Source organism: Lissotriton helveticus, chromosome 3_1, assembly GCF_964261635.1.
Source record: "Lissotriton helveticus chromosome 3_1, aLisHel1.1, whole genome shotgun sequence".
NCBI lineage: Eukaryota > Metazoa > Chordata > Amphibia > Caudata > Salamandridae > Lissotriton > Lissotriton helveticus.
Window position 1 is genome coordinate 359,537,143 of NC_136061.1, and position 23,060 is coordinate 359,560,202.

Here is a 23,060-nt window from a genome sequence, read left to right on the forward strand (position 1 = left end):
CTTTCTAAGATCTTGCACTATTCTAAATTTCCCACTAGGTTTCTGCAAACCCATAATCGGGGAGTTGCATGGACTACCCACGATTTCCTTCAGTATTCCCTGTTGAATCATAGAGTCGATTACGGGTTTTATTCCTGCAATCGTCTCCGGGGTCAATTTGTATTGAGGCGTTCTTGGATATTCAACATTTGGTTTTACCATGATCTTCACTGGTTCTACTCCTTTGATCAGTCCTATCTCTTCTCCAGTAAAATCCCATACCTCTGATGACACTGTATCTCGCAAATCCCGAGGAAGGTCTCCCACAGTCAGGGTAGGATACAGTTCTACACACGCTCTCGAATTTGCAACTTTAAAGGTAGCATCCTCGTCTGTAGTCTGTACCTCTACTCCCTGAGGTGGGCAGTATATTGTGCAGTTCAGTTTGCACAATAAGTCCCTTCCTAACAAACACACAGGACTAGAATCACATACCACAAACTGATGTTCATAGTTGTGGTTTCCTATTCGCACTAGCACTGGTTCCGTCAAATGGTTAGTCATTCTCCTATTTGCAACTCCTACCACTTGAATTGTTTCCCCCGACATTGGTAGATCTGGAACCACTGCCGATCTCAAAGTTGATCGAGTAGCTCCGGTATCTACTAAGAATGTTGTAGGACACCCTGCCACTTCAGCCTCAACAAACGGTCCTCTTTGATCCACCTCTAGAACTGCCCCGAGGGTACAGTCCTCCTCTTTACTTACACGTCGTCCTGTCAATGGATCAACGTAGTAACACTTTTCTTCGTCTATAAAAAGAGGCATTTGTCTATAGATCTTTCCCCCTGTCGTAATCTTTGGTGGCTGCGGGAACTGGGCTCGTGGAGCCGAAGTCCCCCCTTTGACCACCTTACTTTTTGGCACTGTCACCCTTTGAACTGGAACTTCTAGTACTTCCTCCTCCTCTACTTCTAACTCACCATTTTCAGTGTTATAGGGACACTCGCGTTTCCAATGTCCCACCTGGTGACACTGGTGACACTTTGTCGTTTTTTTCAATGTAGCAATGTCTATTCTAGGTCTCGAGTTTTCCTCACTGTCCTTATTCTGACTATTTGGCTTCCGTCTCATCGTCCCTGTTCCCTGTTGCTGCTGTCCACCCTTTCCAGCAGACTGCATCTGCACCATCATCAGTTTCTCCTTTAATTTCTTTGCTTTGGAATCTATTTCATCACTGCAATACCTTGCGTATCTCAGAATTTCATCCAATGGTTTGTTTTGCCAACAAATTAAATGCTGCTGAATCATCAAACAAATATCAGGTCTCAACCCCAAAACGAACTTCGATACAAACTGTCCTATATCTTTGGGATCCATTACATCTAAACCACTGTATTGTTTGAACGTTTTCAGCAATCGCTCATAAAACTCATGAACTGTCTCCTTGGGTGCCTGTCTTGTTCGGTCTATTTTTACCCAATCTATATCTTGTGGTGGCACCTTCTCCTTCAGCCATGTCATCACCCTATCATATTTTAACATTACTGTTTCTGACGGTCCATTAGTACGTCCATCCCTTTCTGGTTCTGCAGTTGGCCATTCAACACTAACCTTGCATGCTATCCACAAGTCTCCTGGGACCACAATGTCAAATAAGGTGTTCAAATCAATCCACAATACCTTTGAAATTTTGACAAACCTCTCTACCTGCTTGTACCACTCTACAGGATTTTCCCTTAACTTCGGAAATGAATTGGTAAATGCAGCCAAATCTCCCCTACTCCAGGGCACGCGTACATAACTCCCATTCGCTATTTCTCGCAAAGGGAATGCCTCCATCTGCAGTAGCCTTCCCTCCGGAGACATCACATTTGCGCTCCGCCTAACAGTTCCCTTTTTGGACCACCTCTCTTCCCATTTGTCCAGATCTCTCCATGCTCTTATTCCCGTGATCAGTTCCCTTATGTGTGTTTTTAATCCAGTTGTCCTCCTCTCATCTAAGTCCTGATCTGAATAATGCAACCTATGGTTACCCTGCAATGCCTTTGTTCTGGACAAATCTACCATATACTTGTCGGCCAGTTCAGACAGTTTCTCATGAGTTGCTCTTGCCTTTCTAGTAACATCCTTTGCTATAAACAGCAGCTCATCTTGTTCGTACATGTCAATCCTTTCTAAAGGCAACACACCATCAATTATCTCGTCCAGGCCAGATTTTAAGCTGGTCACATTGAGTCTTTTGGCTTTTATCACAGCTTTCAGTATGCTATCTCTAGAGAGTCCATTTACATCTCTCCCATCACAGCTCTGAGTCCTACGTCTGGGCTCAGGCGTGTTATGGGGAGTCCTCCCATGCTCCCATCGCTCCAGGTCCCATGCAGTTCCATCCTCTCTGGGTGTATAGTGAAACACTTCTCTATTTCCCATAGTCCCACATTTCCCGTTCTGCCTGGTTTCTCTGGGCGCATGGTAAGACATTCCGTTATTCCCCATACTCTCGCAATTTGTCTGTGATCTCTGATCACTCAGCGCATGGCAAGATCCTCCGCGATTCCCCATGTTCCCACAGTTCCAGTACTGTACGTTATCATCAGGTGCGTGGGGAGTGCACTTAAACCTATCCCTGTACTCTTGTGTCCTTTGGTCTCCCTCACTTTGAATGAGACGAGACGTCTCTCCACACTCCGCACTTCTACCTTTTTGCTCCTGCACATTTCCACCGTCAATATGACGTATAACTCCTCTATTCTCCTGACTTTTACCGTCCCACTCCTGACTGCTTTCGCTAGCCCCGCAGTGAGATAATGTCCCGTTGCTTCGACTTCCCCATCCAGCTTCTGCTCTTGACCTGTTGCTCGGTGCTTCTGTGGACCTATCCCATTCCCTCAAGTCAGCCCTCAACTCTTTATAGGATTTCGGCCGTGGTCCCCTCAGGTCCATCGGTCCTCTCTGACCCGCCTTCTCTGCTACGGGATCCACTGCTGAATCCAATGGGGTGCTCCACGTTATCGGTCCTGGCAATTTCCTCCAGGCATTTGTCGTGTTATTCCTTCTTTCCATCTCAACTCTTTCTCTGTCTAGCCGTACCTGTTCTTCCTCTCTCCCTTTCTCTGGGTGATAAACCGACACTATAGGACCTATGGTAACGGGTACTTGAAGAGCATCTGGCAATCCATAAGACTCAACCCTCTCTGTTGCTGGCATCTTCTGCACCACAATCTTTCCGACTACTCTCTGTACAGGACTATGTTGTGGTGTCTCCTCACCTTTGGTAGGCACCCAATTCGTTATAGGGAGTGGCCTGTTCTCTTCTATGTCAACCCTATCTTCCTTTGGGAGCTCAGTACCTTCTACCTCCCTAATGTCCGGAGGCGGTCTATCTATCAACAACCTATTTATTAGGCCATCCTCCGACTCGCTCTCATCATCCTCTTCTATGGGTCTCTTTTCTCCTGTAACCTCTCTCACTGGGTACAACTTATCCACTTCAATCGTCTGTACCCTCCATCTCTTGGCCTCCGCATCCCATTTGGCATCTTGCACTGCCCTTACTGATCGCCTTACCCTTTCCTGGCGTCTGTTCTGACTCCTGTCGTGCGCCGCCCTAATCCACGCATTAAGCGCCTCAAACTGTGTTGGTCTAGGCAAAGGTCTCAATGAGGACATAACTGCTTTCAACTGATGCAACACTTCTAGTCTAAACGTTCCGTATTTCGGAAAAGTCAGTTCCTCATTCCCTTCTGTAATCTTACTCCAAGTTCCAAGCCAAAGTGTAGTATGCAACCCGACATTCGTTGCCATATAGTGAGCTGGTGTACCCTCTGGCGGTGCCTCTTCCCCGTAATACGATTCTCTTCTTTTTCTCTTAAAGATCGCTCTCAAACATTTAAAACACTTCATGTTCAAAATCTACAAAATTTCAGTTTTCTCCGCGTTCGTTTACTTCCTGATGACAATCCACCAATCCCAGCGCGGTTCTCGCTAACTGGCCTATCACAGCGCGGCTTTTCGCTGACGTCACACCAACCGGCCTATCACAGCGCGGCTTCACACCAACCGGCCTATCACAGCGCAGCTCTCGTTGACGTCACTACTACCGGCCTATCACAGCGCGGCTTCACACCAACCGGCCTATCTCAGCGCGGCTCTCGTTGACGTCACTCGTCCCCCTTCGCAGCAGTTCCCCTCCTTTCTCCGCTCGTCTCCCGGTCATGCATGCGTCCCATTCATACTCTGAAAAATGATTACTTCCATCCAAGCGATCACTTTCCTTGACTGTACGCCCACAGTCTAACTGTAATTGTCACCTTAACTGACGAAATGTCTTTCCGTGTACGTCCAGACAATCGCCTTAACTGATAGGTTACTTACACACGGTAACTTTCGACCTGCGTCCGTTACCCACACACTCACTCTTGCGTTCCCCCTATCTCGGTCCTGCGGGCGATCAATGGTACCTCATGACCCCCTTCTCTGGTCGACAACTACTCTGGATGTTCGATACACCCGAACCACTTAAGCTCTTCTCCGAACTTAAGATTTTCCCAGTTTGCCAGGTTGCACGCGCTCACAACCCTCTCTCCCTCACACTACAGGCATTCAACTCCGCATGACATTACAATACAGATACAACACAAAACACCGCAATCTGTCAACGCATGACCCTTGTTATACTCACTCTCGTCCGACCCTGCTGCTGTTCTCTCGCACCGTCGGCACCTTCTTCGGCAGGCGATTCTTCCGCTGCTCATCTCTCGATCTCTAGGGACCTTGGGGTAATCTTAACCTAGTCTAGATCACCTTCCTCTAGAAGGTAACCATCCTCTCTGCTACCAACTGTTACGGCAGGATTTTTGATCTATGGCTATAGGTCTAGATCCCAACTCAGGTCGACTGAACCGTTGATACCTGTCATAAAGTAAAAGGCAATCCACTACTAGGTCAATTAATAACGACTTACACCACTCTAAAGAACCACCTACTACGAATAAGTTTTAAAAGTTTATTATAAAGCCAAAGTTAACTGGAGATACAAACATCTCAAGATAAGGTTCAAAAGATATACTGGTATCAATACAAACATACATTTTCTAAAAGCTCTTAGTCGGCAAAAGAATATCACCAAAACTAATTCAAAAATCATCAGAGTTGCAAGAATAGACACAAGCTGTAGCTTGTGAGTCATTTACAGAAAGGAAGAAAATTCAGATTAGACTGTCCCTACACTAGACTAAGTGACATCCCTACTTAGCAGAATCTTAACCTAAAAAGCTGTCAGCAGTGGTGACTTCCAAAGAAGATCACTCACTTCCCTTAGTCTTCGTTGTAAATCGGTGTCTCGCAGTTAACCTATCTGCCTACCCATCCGCTCTCTTAGGTTCCTCAGACCATCTGCCCTAACTCCACCCAGGGGTGCTGTCCCTAATACAAAATCACATTTACAATAGAAACGCCCTTTAGAGACGCCCCTCACGTGGTGTTGGTTCTGGCATTTTCCATGCTGATACTCCTCTGGGCCCATCATTAGCGTTGACCTTGCTTCTCAGGCTCTTCTCCGGCAGGACGGTACCCCCCAGGAAATTCCTGAAGCCTCCTCCAGGCCTGTGCCTGGCGCCCTGAACAAAACTCTATTCATCACTCTCTTGATTGGAACCTCCTCGCACCTGCAAACAGACACTTGTACAGTGGGCCCCAAATTCCGGCCTCCACCATATCTTCTAAGTCGTAAACCATCGAGCAGGCTCCGCAATTTAAACTTAACATGACATTCTTCTAACTAGCACATGCAGATCAAAAGAAATGAACTTATCTATTCAGGCCTATTAGAATTACATGAAACGGGCCTGTGCACTCTGTAAAACATTCAATTTCTTAGCCTAAACAGTATTCTAACTTATTACACACAATGGTTATATGAAACACTTCTATAAAACATATTTTTCAGTTCTATGATCAATAATACCTTGAATTATAACAACATTAAAATCCATATCAGGTGAAAGTATAACATCACCTTTCGTTCTCTGTGAACCGCCATGTGGCCTACACATTTCTTCGTTTAGCAGCGTTACATTCTCCTCTACAACAGCCACATAACATGGTATTTCAACATCATTATAACATCTTTACACACTTCTATATTAGCTTTTCACACTGATATATGCATTCTATTCTAGTTAAACACTCTTATGTATTTTCACTCTATAAATTCGACACTCTTATGAAATCTTTACTAAACTAATGCAATGTTCTTGTAAATATGGTGCACTTCTAAATTTTTTTCTCGATTTTCGCTCTCTCACCTCTTTGATAAGATCATCATGTGTGCATTAGTGCTACCCTTTTGAACTCCGTCCATAAACTCATTTATCACCGATCACTGCCCAACCAGAAAGATCAGCTAAGTAATCTACAGGGCTAAGGTTTTTCTTATCACTCTATTACTTACAGCGCTACAATTATGAATTTAGGACTGCTAATAGCAAAAGCACAAGGAATAACCCTTGACTGAGCAAACGAGTTACACCCAACCTGGGCCAACTTGAAATCTGTGCTTTTGACCAATAGCAGTCATATTTAACTTAAAACCATCTAACGAAAAGTTAAAACGTATTACTTAGAGGACCTCATACTCCAGCCCTGCGTTTTCATTTAACAACTAAATACACTCTGGGAGTTGTATCCTTCATGAACTGGAGTTGAACTAAATACACTGAGCAACAATTTAGAATTGATTTTAAGTAGTTTTCCCAGAACTGGAAACAGATGACCTCTGTGCCACGGAGTTTTATTTTTGCAGTATTATATAGCATGAACTCAACCCAAAGGTTTCACAGCGTTTTACATGAGCATCCGTTGCATTAGAGACAGACACGGGGAGATGAGGTGATTTGCCAAGAATCACAGGATGTTTAAGCCTTCTGCCAGACTCGAACTTGGTTCCCCATCTTCGAAGTCGGCCGCTCTAGCCCTTAAGCTAAATCCTCAGTGGTAACGCTTAGCATGGGTTGAAAGCACGACAGTCAAGCTATCACCCATTTGGCACACGAACGATCTCAGGAACATAAATACTTGGATAGCACAACTAATGTTTACAATAACAACAACGTCTACAACACATACCCTCGGGCCAGTGGCGCACACATCTCCGGCACAGCCCTGCGAAAGCACATCTAACCTGTAGGCTCGGGTTTTCTCGAATAAACTCCGTTCTGAAATGTGGTGCACGCCTGACGCTCGGAGCTCCTTCAAAGAGCGGGTCCTGGCGCCTGAAGTCTCCTTGCGCTAAGGGGCTATCCCGAGCTCCTTGCTGGACAGCTCATTGTTGAATGTGTACCAAAACATCCAGAAGACCATGCTCAGCGCGATGATGAGGGTGCCATTGTAGATGTAGAAATCCCAGGCAGTGAGGCTGGTGAATATGCCCACAAGCAGCCACACCAGCCTGGCGGGGTCAAAGATTAGCGCGATCAGAAGGATGAGGTAGGAGAGTCCTACCCTGAAAGGAATTTAAGTGGAGCGTGGCTGGAAGAAATCCATGGACAGCCTTTACATTGCGGGAGTGAGCAGCAAGGTGCAATAATTGCAAACAGATGGCGCCCGTGCGTGCTCCCGCAAGGCAAATGCTCTGCATGCATGAGTACTCATTGGAAACAGTGCAAAACATGCAAGAGTTTCCAAGAAAGTAGAGAGTGATGCCAAGAGGTCCCTCCTAATCCGACCTTACGCGCTGCGTAGGCGAGACCTAACAAAAAATGGTTCAGATCTTTTAGGGTGGAAACACCAAAGAGATCTGGGGATCAAGTTAGATCCCAATGCTTCAGAACAAGTATATTTGATCGACAGATCCATGGTGGGCCTGAAAGTGTGTGAAACATTCCCAGAAATATTCCTTGACAATTTAGGCTTACTTAAAGTGTTCCAACACAAGGTAAAAGAGCATGCCAAATAAGTGATCCACAAAGCAAAATCCATTCCATTGTTAATGAGAGACCCATTAAAAAAGAGTTGGGGGGGCGTGGCTTGCCGATCAGAGATGGCGGTCGCAGCTTAGGCGAGCTCCGACCGGCCCACTAATTATCCGACGATTATCCTACCCCTTACCCCGATTTCAGGTGCCCCCATCCTTGGCACGAGGTCCGGGACCAAGTGGCGGCGCTCCGGTGTCTTGTGCGGAGCTCGGAGGGCCCGGGACGCTGTGCGATGTGAAGCGCCCCTTTGAGGCCCAGACCAGGGGAACGGAGCCGGGGACCTCGAGTTTCGCGTCCCCGGGCTCGGACACACTGACGGCGGCCTGAGGCCACGGAGAACAGACGGCGACCGATACACGGCTCCTACACGTCCTGGTAGGGCGCCGAGACAGGTGCTGGCGGCGGAGACCAGGTGGGGGAGAGGAACCGTCAGGGGCAGCAGCTGGGATCCATCGGGAGGCCTGATAACGGGCCGTGAGACCGGCGCCTGGAGTTTCGTGCCCTCCGTCCGGGGTGTGCAGCGGCCATCGAGGTGCGACGGTGGGGAGCAGGTGGGCTCCCGGGGGACAACCACGGACAGCTGCGACGCCCCTGCGGCAGTGTGATACTACTTGGAGCCGGGGCAAGCGGCCGCTGGACTGCCCTGCTAGTGAGCGACCGCCATAGCGGGAGGGGAGGGCTCCCCCCCCCTTCTTCAATTGAGATAGCCGTGCACTGGGGCTGCGACGGCCGCACAGACTCGGCGGGCAGGTCGGCCCCCGGTGAGCGCACTGAGGGGGTGTCCTGCGAGACCAGGGGCTGCCTGAGGCCATAGGGCAGGCCTCGTGGGGCCAGCAGTTGACTACATTCCTCCTCCGGATCGCTCTGGGGCATTGCGGTTGGCCGTCCCGGGCCCCTCCCCCTCAATAAACTCTGGGGCCCGGGACAGCCAACCGCAATGCCCCAGAGCGATCCGGAGGAGGAATGTAGTCAACTGCTGGCCCCACGAGGCCTGCCCTAAATCAGCAGGCGTATCATGCGGGGTTTGCCATGGGATCCAGGGGAGTGGCTGTCCTGGTGCACCGCCGCGTGTCCTATACTCATGAGAAGCAGTGGATTGACCCACAGGGTAGGTACATATTTGTCAAGGGTATGATTGGTGCGGAACCTGTCGTGCTGGGAAGCGTGTATGCCCCTCCTCCCTTGCAGTGGTCATTGGTGGAAAAATTGTTTGCAGTATGGGCTGATGTACCTGAGGCGCTGGCGGTGGTAGGGGGAGATTGGAATGATGTGATGAGTGGCCGGATGGATCGCTGTAGGCCCGGGGGGGACAGGTAGCGGACACACCTACTAGGCTGTGTGACATGGCGCGGGGCTTGGGCTGGGTTGACACTTGGCGGCACCTACATGCCCGTACCCGGGAATAAACGTGTCTCTCAGCGGTTCATGGGTCCTTCTCTCGCTTAGACTGTGTGTTTGTCCCCAGTGCATCGCTACCTAAGGTGAAATCGGCGGCCATTCTGCCCCGGGGGTTGTCGGATCATTCCCCAGTAGCGGTAGATGTCGTGTTGGATAAGGGAAGGCAGCCATTCCGGTGGCGCCTCTCCACGTGGCATCTCCAGCGCGAAGACTATAAGAAACACATGAGGGAAGCTATCGCCCACTACTGGGCGGATAACTTGGGTACAGTGGCTAATGTAGTGGTGCGCTGGGAAGCTATGAAACCCACGTTGCGCGGAATCGACATTGCGTGGTGTGCGGCGGCCCGTCGGCAGCGTAAAGATGACCACGTGAGGGCAGCGGCGCGAGTTGAGGCCCTGGAGGCCCGCTGTAATAGGGTGGAGGAGAGTGGTGGGCTAGGGCAGCTGCTACTGGCACAGCAATCATATGCGTCCCTGCTATTGGATGAGGCTCGGCAGGTATAGCTGGCGACGCGTAGTAGGGTATACCAGTGGGGTGATAAGTCGAGCACTATGCTCCATAGACTTTGCCAGAACGCGCTGCAGGCACAGGTATTACCCGGGCTCACGGATGAGGCTGGGGTCACGATTACAGAACCGTACGAGTTGGCGAGTAGCTTTGCAGGGTACTATGCTACACAATATGCTCCACGGGAGTGTCATCCGGCGGATGCAATAGATAAGTTTATAGCAGATTTACCTCCGCGGGCAGTATCGGACGACACACGCGACTGTCTTGAACTCCCCTTAACTGCGGAGGATCTGGGTGAGGCTCTGGGTCAGCTTAATACAGGGAAGGCGCCGGGACCTGATGGATTCCCCTGCGAATTTTATAAACAATACCAGCTTCAGTTGGGCACGCACTATAGGGTGGCGCTGGAGGCGGCTCGAGAACAGGGTCGGTTACCGACGGACTGGCGACACGCGGAGGTGGTAGTGTTCCTACAGCCGGGTAGACCCCCGGAGAGGCATGAATCTTACCGCCCTATCTCCCTCCTTAATATAGAAGCCAAAATATTGGCCAAAGCTCTGGCTAATCACCCCCTCCCCTATATCTCGGAGCTGGTCCACCCGGACCAAGCTGGGTTTATGCCACATAGAGCAACACGACATAATATTAGACGCGCTCAGATTGCGGTGGAAGCTGTGAGGAGCACCCGGGAGCAGGCGGCCCTTCTGTTGGCAGATATCGATAGGGCGTTTGATTCCTTAAGTTGGACATACCTGTTTGCATTGCTGCCACGCCTTAACCTAGGGCCCAAGTTTCTGTCATATCTTAAATTGCTCTACACAGATCTGACGGCGTCAGTGAGGGTGGCGGGGGCTACCTCTGATAAATTCCGTATAGGGCGAGGCACCCGACAGGGCTGCCCCCTGTCACCTTATCTATTTGCGCTAGCCATGGAGCCATTGGCAGCATGGGTGCGCATTGATGCGCAGCTGAGGGGCTTCGAGTGGGACAGTGAGCCGTCGGATAGGATTGCATTATACGCGGATGATGTCCTGTTCTTTATTACAAACATTAATAGGTCGGGCCCGCGTATCCTGGAGATCATGCGGATTTTTGGGGAAGTGTCCGGCCTCTATCTCAATCCGCTTAAGTCCACCCTATGGATGCAGGGCGATCGGACGGGCGTTGGCTCGTGGGCCTCGGCATTACAGGTGGCAGTGGGGGGCCTTAAGTACCTTGGGGTCTTCCTGTCTGAGTCGGCTGTTGTGTCATGGAAACGTAACATAGTACCGGTCTGGAACCGGGTTTGTACAGACATGAAGACGTGGTCCCGTATGCCTCTCACTATCTATGGCCGTTCGCCGATTTTTAAAATGGTTGCTCTCCCGCGACTGCTGTATCAACTGCAGAACCATCCACATCCCATAGCCCCCCTTTGGTTCCGGCAAGTTAATTCAGCGTTGGGGCGTTTTTTATGGGCAGGGGGTGCGGTAAGAGTGGCACTACATACTTGCTTCCTTTCCACATACTGTGGTGGTCTTGCGACATCTGATATCCTGTCGTACTATCAGTCCTCCCACCTACTGATCCTCAATGAATGGTGGTACGGTGATAGTGCCGACCCGGTCTATGCCCTGGAGTGCTACCTGATGGGACATGAAGCCCTCCATAAGATCCTATATTCAGCTCGGTTGAGAAGGCGGCTACCGCAGGCCACACAAGTGGTTTTTCAAATCTGGAGACAGGCGCTGCGTCGTATGGGTTGGTGGGGCAGGTTGACGGAGGAGACCCCTCTGTGGTACAATAGTCGCTTCCCGGCGCTGGCCTCACTACGAGGCTTTGGGGGATGGGACTCCATAGGTGTTTCAACGCTAGGGGATGTTATGTCTGGCGTAGTCCTTAAATCCTTTCAAGCTCTTAGTGAAGAGTTTGACATGCCCAAGACCCAGTTTTTTAAATACTTGCAATTTCGCCATGCTCTTGCGCCTAGTTTGGTAGACCTGGACGCCTTGCCAGAATTTAGCCCTCTTGAAGCGAAGGTGTTTATAGGGGACCTAGTTGATAAGAAAGTATCTCGCATTTACCAGACTCTGGTCACACATTGCTCTTCCTCCTTACAAAAGTTGAAAGACTCCTGGGAGCGCGATGTAGGTGCACTGGAGGAGGAGGATTGGAGGGAGGCCCTGGAAGCGCCCTGGGGGCGGCGATAGCGGTGCGCCTTAGGCTTATCCAATTTAAATATCTGCATAGGGCATATTATACGAGGGAGAGATTGTGGAAAGCGGGATTGATTGCGTCGCCGGATTGCCTGAGATGTGGTAGAGAGGTGGGTACCTTGTTTCATACGGTGTGGGCCTGCAAGGGCTTGAATAGGTATTGGAAGGGGGTCAGACTGCTTGTCTGAAGTGCTGGGATGGGACCTCCCCCGCACCCTCAGGTTGGGACTCTTACACGTGTTGGAGGAGGTGGGGGGCAATGTGTATAAGAGGCATCTCCTTTTGTTGGGCCTTACTACAGCCAAACGGGATATAGCCCAGACCTGGAAAAGTACGAGAGCACCCCCAATATCGGTATGGAAGAAAAGTTTGGATTTTTGTATGGGGTTGGAACGTCCTGTATTTGAAGCCCGGGAATGCCCTAGAAAACACTACAGAATATGGAAGAGATGGACACATTATAGAGGCCTAGACCTAGATCCACCAGCGGAACCTGAGGATGTGGCTGAGGGAGACACTGGAGGTGGTACCTGAGGAGACGTATACACGGTATTATTCAATGTCATGCTTTGGAACAGAGACACACACGTGCTGTGGGCTGGGGTGGGATCCGGGTGGGGGGGACGTTGGGGGGGGTGGGTAGGGACGGGGAGGGAGGGGAAGTGTTGGAGGGGTGTTCAAAGGTGATCAGTAGTGTGGAACGAGTTATGTCTCTTGATCTGCTTGCAGTAGTCTCCTGACTGTGGAGTGCTGCACCTGTGTTGCACCTGATCATTGCCGGAAATAAATAAAAATTATGTTTAAAAAAAAAAAAAAGTTGGACAAGTTAGAGGATAGTGGGGTCATTGAGAAGATAGAGAGTTCTGAATGGCTGGTCCCCATCATCATAGCATCCAAAGAGGGAGGCACGATCGGATTGGGATTGCAATTAGGCCCGGGCAGCCCCAAAAAAGTGGCCCACATCCGGGGGTCGTCTCCTTTCAGAAAACATTATTTGATTAGTCTCATTGGACTCATTTTTAGAGAAATGTTTATTAACCTAACGATTTTAAAGCATATATAATAATAAAGATTGATGAAAACTAGAGGCTATGTGGGCGAGGTGAAATAAAATGGCCGAAGGGCCACAATACCTGATCTGGCTAGGGTTACCACCTGGCTGTTTTTTTACTGACATGCCCTGTATTTTAATATTATGGCCAATGTGAAAATGAAGAAAAATGCCAAGGTCTCCATTTTTTTCCCCGTGATCATTATGTAAACAGTCAATGTAAGTTGAAAGAACTTTAAAATATATTGCAAAGCTGCTTTACTCAACCGTGACTAATAGTTAAACTAAAAAAAGACAGAAAAGATACGTTCATGTTAAAAATAGATATGTGGATATCTTTATATGAAGAGCGCTCTCTAATTATCATGCTCTGGCCCTTGCAGAATCTTATTACATAAATAAGTTGTCGTTTTGTTTTCGAATTGCTTTTTAATAGTTTTACATAAGGTGAACTTGGCCCTAGGGCATTGGAGCAATTTACATGCGCAACAGTTACACTACACAAGAAAAAATGTATTTTTACTTTAGGCTTTGGAAGATTAAGTGATTTGCCAGACTCACAGAATGTTGAGCTGACGCTGGGCCTGGAACCTGGTCCCCTACTGTCAAAGTAGGCAGCTTGTGCCTCAATTCCACATCCTCTCTAGTTTAATAAAAGCCTAATAATGGTTACCTCACACCGAGGCCTTTGCAAATACAAACACACCATCCATTAAGGCTTCTCTTAGTTCACTCCCTCCCAAGGTATCCATTGCCTCAGGGTGATGGCCTTGCAGGAGAGGGGTCAAGAAAAAGGGCACAGCTACTCCTGCACGGCCTGAGGTGTGGATGGCCCATATCCAAAAATCCTGCTCCCCAGTCAGACACTTGCATACTCCCACCTGCCCCCACCCACCATTGCCTGAATGTGATTGCCTGGCAAGGGAGGGATCCGGGGTAAGACACCACTTCCCACCCCCACTGGGGGCCGATGTAAGAATGACCCACCAAATAGAGCAACACCTTGCCATCATTAATGCAGATTGTCACACTTAACACCTTTGCCCGCACACCATTACCTGAAGTGCCATGGCCTGGGAGATCAGGAATGACTCAGAGGCCCTTAAAAACTGGCCCACCTGGCACCCTTAGAAACCAGCCCATCGGCCATTGCCCAACTGCCCGCCTTCCCAGTCTGACCGTGGAGGGACTGAAGAGTATCCGCCTGTGCATTGACCTTAGAGATCTCAATGCTAATATCTGGTTTGTTAGGCCTCCCCTCTCTAACATAAATGAAATGTTAAGTGTTATTCAGGGTGCTAAGGATTTTAGCGTCTTAGATCTCTCATCAGCTTAACACCAGGTAACTCTCCATCCTTACTCTAAGGCTCTGACCTCTTTTATTACTCCTTTTGGAGCATACCAATTCCACAGGATTCCATTTGGATTAGCGTCTGCTGCTGCAGTTTTCCAACGAGTAATGCAACACATCTTGCAGGTAACCAGTAAAGTTCTTTGTTTCCAAGATGACATTCTCATGTATGAGAGTTCAGAAGAACACAATAAGGTACTAGATGAAGTTCTGAGGAAATTAAGCAAAACTGGGTTCACTATACAGAAAGAAAAGTGCAGGATAGGAGTTAAATCGGTGGAGTATCTACTAGGTCACACTATTTCTGAGGAAGGCATTAAACCCAACACTAATTTAGTTGACTACGTCAGGATGGCACCGGCACCCACTAACAAAGAAAAATTAAGATCTCTCCTGGGCCTTATGGAATATATGTCCAAATACATTCTAAATGTTGCTGATCATGTACTATCTCTAAGAGCCTTACTTAAGAAGGGATGTCCTTTTGAATGCAGTAGTCAGTGTCAAGATGACTTTGCTCAAATTAAAGAGACATTTTCCAGTGCTCCCTAATTAGGCATGTTTGATTCCAGAGCTAGAACCACCCTTACCATTGATGTCAGCATGAAGGTTTAGGGGCATCTTTGTCAGAAGTTATTGATGATAAAGAAAGAGTAATTGCATTCGCCTCCAGAATGTTAAAAAAATGCAGAATGTAACTATTCTATGATAGGGAAAGAGACACTATCTTGTTATTGGGCTATACACCATTTACAATTTTACTTATGGGGCATACCATTCACATTAAGAACTGACCATGAACCTCTTTTACCTATGTTCTCATCCAAATATATGGAGAAAACCACACCCGTATAGCCAAATGGGTATTTGGACTGCAAGGTTTTAACTTTAACATGGTGTACGTCCCAGGTAGTAAAAATCAGATTGCTGATTGTCTTTCATGACTCCTCATGCATGCGAGGACTCTCAAGTCAGCCCTCAAGATGAAGCCATTCTGTTCATTGAGATCCCGGCCATAAACATGAATGGGAAAAGTGTGTAAAGGAGGATGCCACCCTAACTGCTATTAAAGAAATCTAATGGCTTACCGGATATTCTACGACCATATTGGAACGTGAAAGATTAATTATCTATAATTGATGACAGAGTTTTTAGATCCAACAAAATTGTTCCCCCTCAAGACTATGCAGTGGCGTATCATAGAGATAGGCAATGAAGGCCATCCTGGTAGCAGAATGACAAAAAGTAAAATCAGAAATGATTACTGGTTCCCCCAACATGGATTCCGTGGTGGAGAAAAAGGTAAACACATGCTTTGCATGCAGCTCCAGTGAAAATACCAAGGTTACACGCAAATCCCCCATTCTCCCTGTGGTAGTACCTTCTAAGCTCTGGGACAAGTTAGGTCTTGAAATCACCGGACCCTTAAATATGCTCAATTTATCTCAGAAATTCATGTTTGTGTTAGTGGATTACCATACCCATTGGATTTTCACTACGGCTGTCACAACCATTAATACTTATTCACTATTGAGTTTCTAAGTGAAATATTTACTAAAGAAGGCTTTCCAAGCGCTATTGTCACTGACAATGGAGTACAATTTGCTTCTAAGGAAATTACACAGTTTTTGGAAAATGTATCCGTTACACATGTAAAAACTCCTCTGTATTGTCCAAAGGCCAAAGGTTTAGTGGAAAGAGCCAACAGGATGATTAAATAAACTATCCATTAGCTCTCATGTCTAGAGAGCCTGTGGAGAAAGCATTAAGGAATATTTTGTGGTCATATCATACCACTCCTAAAGCAGTTTCCAGAGTATCCCCATTTGTTTCCCTTAAAGAGGAATGCAGGTTCCCTTTTTCACTCCTAACTAGCTCAATGGAGGATGCCCGGTTTTGGTAGACAGAAGCTCAATCATGGACAAGGTTGGATGACATCAACAAGATTACAAAACTAAGTATGACAGGACTGTTGGAAGAGAATGGAGAGAAGGTCAATGGGTCATAATCAAGAAAGGATCCGTGGCTGGCGTATCAAAAGAACCTAGCCAAGGACATACAGGTGGTTCACCAATAGGGTGGAAACCAACCTCTGTTAGCCGAAAAGAAACATTTCTTTTCTTGAGTCCCCTCACTCAACCAGGGTTGCCCCTAGGTGACATGCTTCATCATCGGGGCCATCCACTGCTTGGGGCGTGCTGCGATTTGCAGAGTTACGTAGGAGCACTTATTTTGTGAGGATATATGTAGTGCAGTGTAGGGGGAGTGGTGTAAGTGATATTTAAAAATTTACCTAACTAGTGAGCCAAAGTTTATTCCTGCTCCCACTTGGCAAGGATAAAAAGGGGTTAATAAAAGGGAAAAATAACTGTTATGTAATTATAATCCCTAGTATTGTGTCGACATGTTTCAAGGTTTCCCCTAAACCTCATCTTCAGGGCAACAAAGGGACCAGCTCCTTGTGTACCACTCCATGCAGGCCTAATAGTTAAGTGAAAATAAAGATAATGAATGCACACCTATTGTATGAGCATTTCAAAAAAATACATACAGTTGATTCTGAACACGTAGTATCTGTCATGGAGAAGAAAAAGCAAAATGCAAGTTAATATATACTGCCTGCCCACCACTCCTGTGGGCAGGTTATGGCATTCCGCTGTGCGTATTTGAAGGTACTTCATAAAATTGTGTAAGTGCCCTTGAAACTAACAGTAATTAGTGCTTAGATCCTGTGTGTATTAATATACAACACTTGCGTCAAGAGCATGCTACATGGACAGAGAGATAGAGCAAGGATAACACACCAGAGCAGCGTTTCCCTCCCAAGTATGAATGCATTCCGGTCTGTTTGTGTTAGGCGCCAAAAACACTACATCCCCCAGAAGCCATTTGGACGCCTCATGAAAAACCGGATCAGACTCCCTTGTACAAACGGCCGCTATAAAGCACCTCCTCTTCCTGAGGGAGATGCTTGACAATCTTGCCTGGATTTTGGACACGCAAGCGGAAGGTTCTTCCCTGCTGGATTCGAGGAAATCTCCGTGGCTTGTTTTCGCCTTCTAAAGCAAAGAAGAAACTCCGGTGGAGCACGCGTTGCTCTTTTATGCCTGAAAACTCCGGTGGAGCACGCCGTTGCTCTTATCTGCCAGAACGCCTTGGGTTTTAACTCCTGGTCGGGGAGTTAGCAGGTACTTTAGTCTCGGTCGGGTGAGAAGCGTCGGAACGCTTTCCCCAATTACCGTGACTATTATTGCTTTTCCTGCGTGCTGGAAGTTTAGCGCTTATTACTGACAAGTACCTCCGCGGTGTATTTGAAATCTGGATGGGTGCTTTTGGGTTCCTGAAAAACACTTGCGCTGTGAATCAAACATCGGCTGGTGTGTTTAAACATTCTGCTAATGTTTTTTTTCCTGGGCTCCCAGACCAGACCGACGCGCACTCTCGCTGTGATATCAGAACAGCGGTGGGGTGCAGTTCCCTCCATTAACCCCTTCCATGCTCATGACGAGCTCAGCTCGTCATGCAGTACACTGCTTGTGTGCTCATGACGAGCTGAGCTCGTCATGAACAATGGGAGTCCAAGATGGTCAGCACAGAGGGGGAATTGCTGTAGCATTAATGTGGTTAAGGTTGTACTTTCTGCTCCTGTTATTTGTACGCTGTGGGTTAAACAGCGTTTAGGGGGCAGTGCCTGGGAGGTAGTCTCTGAAAAAGATGTATCTGCAGGATGGGGGTTGCAATCCATGAGAAACGCATATAGCATATGTGGAACCAGTGAGTGAATGAATAATTAATTCCCCATTCACGTGTTTGTATATTTTTTCTGTTTAGTCTCTTATACACATCTCTCTTCCTTTCTATGCTGTATCCTTAAATGAAGAGATCAGTGGAGATGTTCAGAACCCCAGACCAGGCTCAGGGATCTAAGGCGCCAGCACTACAGCAGTCTTTGCTATTTTATCCCCTTACCTTTTCCTCGGGGTGCTCCCTTCCATAGTAGTGTGTATTGCTCTGTGGGGGGTTGTGCCCAGAGGAGTAGGGAGGCTCCTCTACTCGCCATCGTCCCTGCTGGCCGATATTCGAGATTAGTGGCTTTTTGCTTTTATTCTTGAGCTGCTGACATCCTGACAACTTGACATCACTATTGTGAAAAAGCGAGGTTAAATAATATGTTAAAAACACTTGTGATCATGGACAAAACAGGACGCACACAACATGAAACATAATAACAGTTTCTTTTTGCAACATACTTATTTTAAGGCCAAATTGTGTCTAATGGTCTGTTTGGGTGGTAGGGCCTGTAGAAACCTATATTGTAATTAGAAGAATACACAAAGAAGTGTAATTATAGGGATTTTGTTTCAAACCATTCCTCTCTTTTAACATCCCTTGCACTGATCCTAAAAAATGGTAAGAAATGCGGTGAGAATACGGGAAAAAGAGTTTCTGGATTTCCTGTAGGGAGAAAAAGTCTTACTGTGCTCAGCAACCCTCAGTCAATACGACCTACTCGCTCCCAGGGTGGACCACATCTTAACATGTCTGTGCCTTGGTACCGGTAGAAATAGTCTTTCAAAACAGCCGAGTCATGTCCTCATGATGTTAAAGACTAGTGCGTGTCTCGTTTCGTTTGGAAATGGTCTGCCATGTTGCTAGTATTTTTGTGTCTCTTCTTGTCTTACTGCAAAAACTGAGTCGCCTCTAAATGTCTAAATTATTTATTTATGTACAGTAGTCCCTCCTTCGGATTATAGAGAGAGACCAGGTAACATTATGAAAAAATGGGGGGGTTGGTATCGAACCCTGGTATTAGGGACACTGTGAGGCTCTATAATGGTGGTCATATTGGAGTGGACATAAATAGCAAGAGGCTGTTCCTCATACAGCTTCCAGTTTAAAAGAATGAGGTGTAAATATCAAAGTTCCTTTTTTTTTTATTCTTGTAGAGCGGTCCCCGTTTTACAGACACATGGTATAGGAACATGACAGGTAGGTTTTTTTCACGAGAGAAAAACAAATTTGGGTCTCAAAAACACTGTCTGTTTTAGGGTGGTTGTACATCAATAGACAGCCTGGGTTTGTTTTCTCACACATCATTTTGGTTATTACAAAACTAACTACTTAAAAAAATACGGCTGTTACTTAGGTCTGTTATTCTTAAGATAGGTGTTATATTGTGCAATTGTCCTACAGGTGTACGCTTGCTGGGTGAAAGTTTTGTTAATTGATGAGGTTTCATCTTAAATTTGAGATTGCCATTTGTCTGAGGTATCGGGGTTCATTTATCTAGTGAATTGGCCCCATGGTATGCTCTCGTTCAAGCCAGTGATGTTGGTGCGTAACTTGAAAACCCATCTTTGCTCCTTCTCTAGGAGCATCTGTTCCAAGTTATCACAGGGTTTAATGTGTTTCAACATTACCCACTGCATGTCATTTGGGGTGTGTTGCTTCTCATTGAAATGTGACGTCATTCTGGTACTTGCCTTGGCAGTGACCCTGATATCATCAAGATTGGACTACTGTAATAGTCTCCTTGTGGGAATCAATAAAAACATCCTAAGGAGACTACAGGTAGTCCAGAACGCAGCAGCCAGATTGGTGTTGGGTCTGCCACGCAGGGCCTCGGCCACAGCTGCATTAAAGACTCTCCAAGGGCTGCCGGTTTGCAAGAGAATTCTGTTTAAACTGATCCTGATAACATTTAGAGCCTTCCACAAGCTAGGTCCGGGGTATCTTTCAGTAAGATTTAAGCCATATATCATGATAAGAACACTAAGGTCAACTACGGCCAACCTGCTTAGCGTCCCAGCGTTTAAGCTAGTCACCAGAGGCGGAAGGACAGCGACTGTTCTGGGAGCCAAAGCTTGGAACAGCATGCCCAATGAACTGAGGGCCATTAAACAAGAGGGGCAGTTCAGAAAACAGTTAAAAACATGGATTTATGGGCTATCCGTGGAATGCTGCCAAAAGTTATTTAGGTTTATGTCACCCATCTGACCGGTTGTTGTCAGCGCCAGGAGACTCCGTTAGTAGTGACAGTTGCGCTTTATAAATTTTTATTTCATTTCATTTCTATGGCATCGGATGTTGCTCCGATGTTCGCAAATTCTTGTGCCCACATAGTGTAGGTCACAGCAGCATGTAATCAGATATACAACTCCTATAGTGTTGCAAGTGGTACATTTCCGCAACTCCCATGATTTCCCTGTATTGAAAGTGACACTCTTAGAAGTTGTGGTGAGATGGCATACACTGCAGTTACCACATGGGTGGTGGCCTGTTAGTAAAGTACTGATTACCTGTTGGTTACTTTTGTTTTGTGGCTACGGGCGTGTGTGTACCAATATATCCTTCAGATTTTTGCACCTCTTATGTGAGAACATTGGTGTTGGTGTGTTCAAGTTACCACTGTTTAGAATCGGCCAATGTTTTTTTACCAGCTTGGAGACTTTGTCTGATGCTATACTGAAGGTAGTTATACAGATGGGTCTTTTGTCTTTTTCATTCTCTTGTTTATCATACGTTTTCAGAAGGGTGTCTCTATGATTATTTCATGGCCTTTTCCTTGCGTTTGCAATGATTTGGAAGGGTATTTTCGTTTTTCTAGGTTTTCTGCTAGGTCTTTTGCCTGCTTATCATAATCTGATGTTTCTGTGCAGTTTCTCCTAAGTCTAAGGAACTGTCCAAAGGGGAGATTGTCGTTCAGATGTCGCAGATGAAAGCTGTCATAAAGTAAGAGGCAGTTATTTGTGGTTGGTTTAAAGTGTTGTGGTTTAGAGTGTACCATATACTGCATAGATGTTAAGGTCAAGAAAAACTAACTCAGACCTACTCATTGTGTGGATGAATTTTAGAAAGGGGTCCTGTAGGTTGAGCCACTCCAGGAAGATGTTGGCCTCTGTTTCGTCTCCCCTCTATATTACCATGATGTCATCAATGTATCTCTTCCATTCCACAATCTTCTGGCGATGTGGGTTTTGGTGTGATAGGATGTTTTGTTCCTCTAGATGATGGACATACAATCCAGCCACACTCGGTGTGAAAGTACTACCCATGCTGGTACCGTGTTGTTGTTGAAAAAGGGATCCTTAAAAACGGAAGTAGTTCTCTGTCAGTGCCCATTTGCAGAATTCTAGAACCATATGCTGTGGTGTATGGTAGGGCCATGTTGACCCATACAGGATTTCCTCAAGAATATCCATAGTTTCTTTGTGTGGCAAGCTTGTATAAAGACTCTCCACATCTAGGCCAATCAGGATGATACATGCAGGTAAAACTAGAGGTCCCTCAGTAGGCCAAGTACGGCTTTGGTGTCCATCATTAGTGTTTTGTATCAGTGGACGTAGGAAGGCGCCTGCAAACTTGGAACGTGGTTCCAGGATGGATCCGATCCCGGAAACAATAGGTCGTCCCGATGGATTCTCCACTGATTTATGTATCGTAGGGATTGTGTAGAAATAGGGTACTGTTGGGTGGGCGTTGATCATAAACTCCCCCTTTTTTTTGGTTACCCAGTCATGGGTGAGTGCTTCTTCAACCATGCTGGTGATTCCGATCCTGATCCGTTCAGTGGGATCATCTGTGATGGGTCTGTAGTTTCTTTCATCCGACAAGAGTCTGAGGCATTCTTGGCGCTCTACAAGAATCAAAAAATAAGGATATTTACACCTCATTCTTTTAAACTGGTAGCTGTATGAGGAACAGCCTCTTGCTATTTATGACCACTCCAATATGGCCACCATTGTAGAGCCTCACATTGTCCCTAAGACCAGGGTTCGATACCAACCCCCCCATTTTTTCATAATGTTACCTGGCGTCTCTCTATAATTCGAAGGAGGGACTACTGTACATAAATAAATAATTTAGACATTTAGAGGTGACTCCGTTTTTGCAGTAAGACAATAAGAGACACACAAATACTAGCAACGTGGCAGACCATTTCCAAATGAAACGAGACACGCACTAGTCTTTAACAGCATGAGGACATGACTCAGCTATTTTGAAAAACTATTTTTACCGGTACCGAGGCACAGACATGCTAAGATGCGGTCCACCCTGGGAACGAATAGGTCGTATTGACGGAGGGTTGCTGAGCACAGTAAGACTTTTTCTCCCTACAGGAAATCCAGAAACTCTTTTTCCCATATTCTCACCGTATTTCTTACCATTTTTTAGGATCAGTTCCTGGGATGCTTTAAAGAGAGGAATAGTTTGAAACAAATTCCCTATAATTGCACTTCTTTGTGTATTCTTCTTATTACAATATAGGGTTCTACAGGCCCCTCCAACCAGACAGACCATGAGGCGCAATTTGGCCATAAAATAAACATGTTGCAAAAAGAAACTGTTATTATGTTTCATGTTGTGTGTGTCCTGTTTTGTCCATGATCACAAGTGTTTTAAACATATTTTTTAACCTTGCTTTCTCACAATAGTGATTTCAAGTGTTGTATATTAAAACACGCAGGATCTAAGCACTAATTACTGTTACTTTCAAGGGCACTTACACCATTTTATGAAGTACCTTCATTTACACGCAGCGGAATGCCATAACCTGCCCACAGGAGTGGTGGGCAGGCAGTATATATTAACTTGCATTT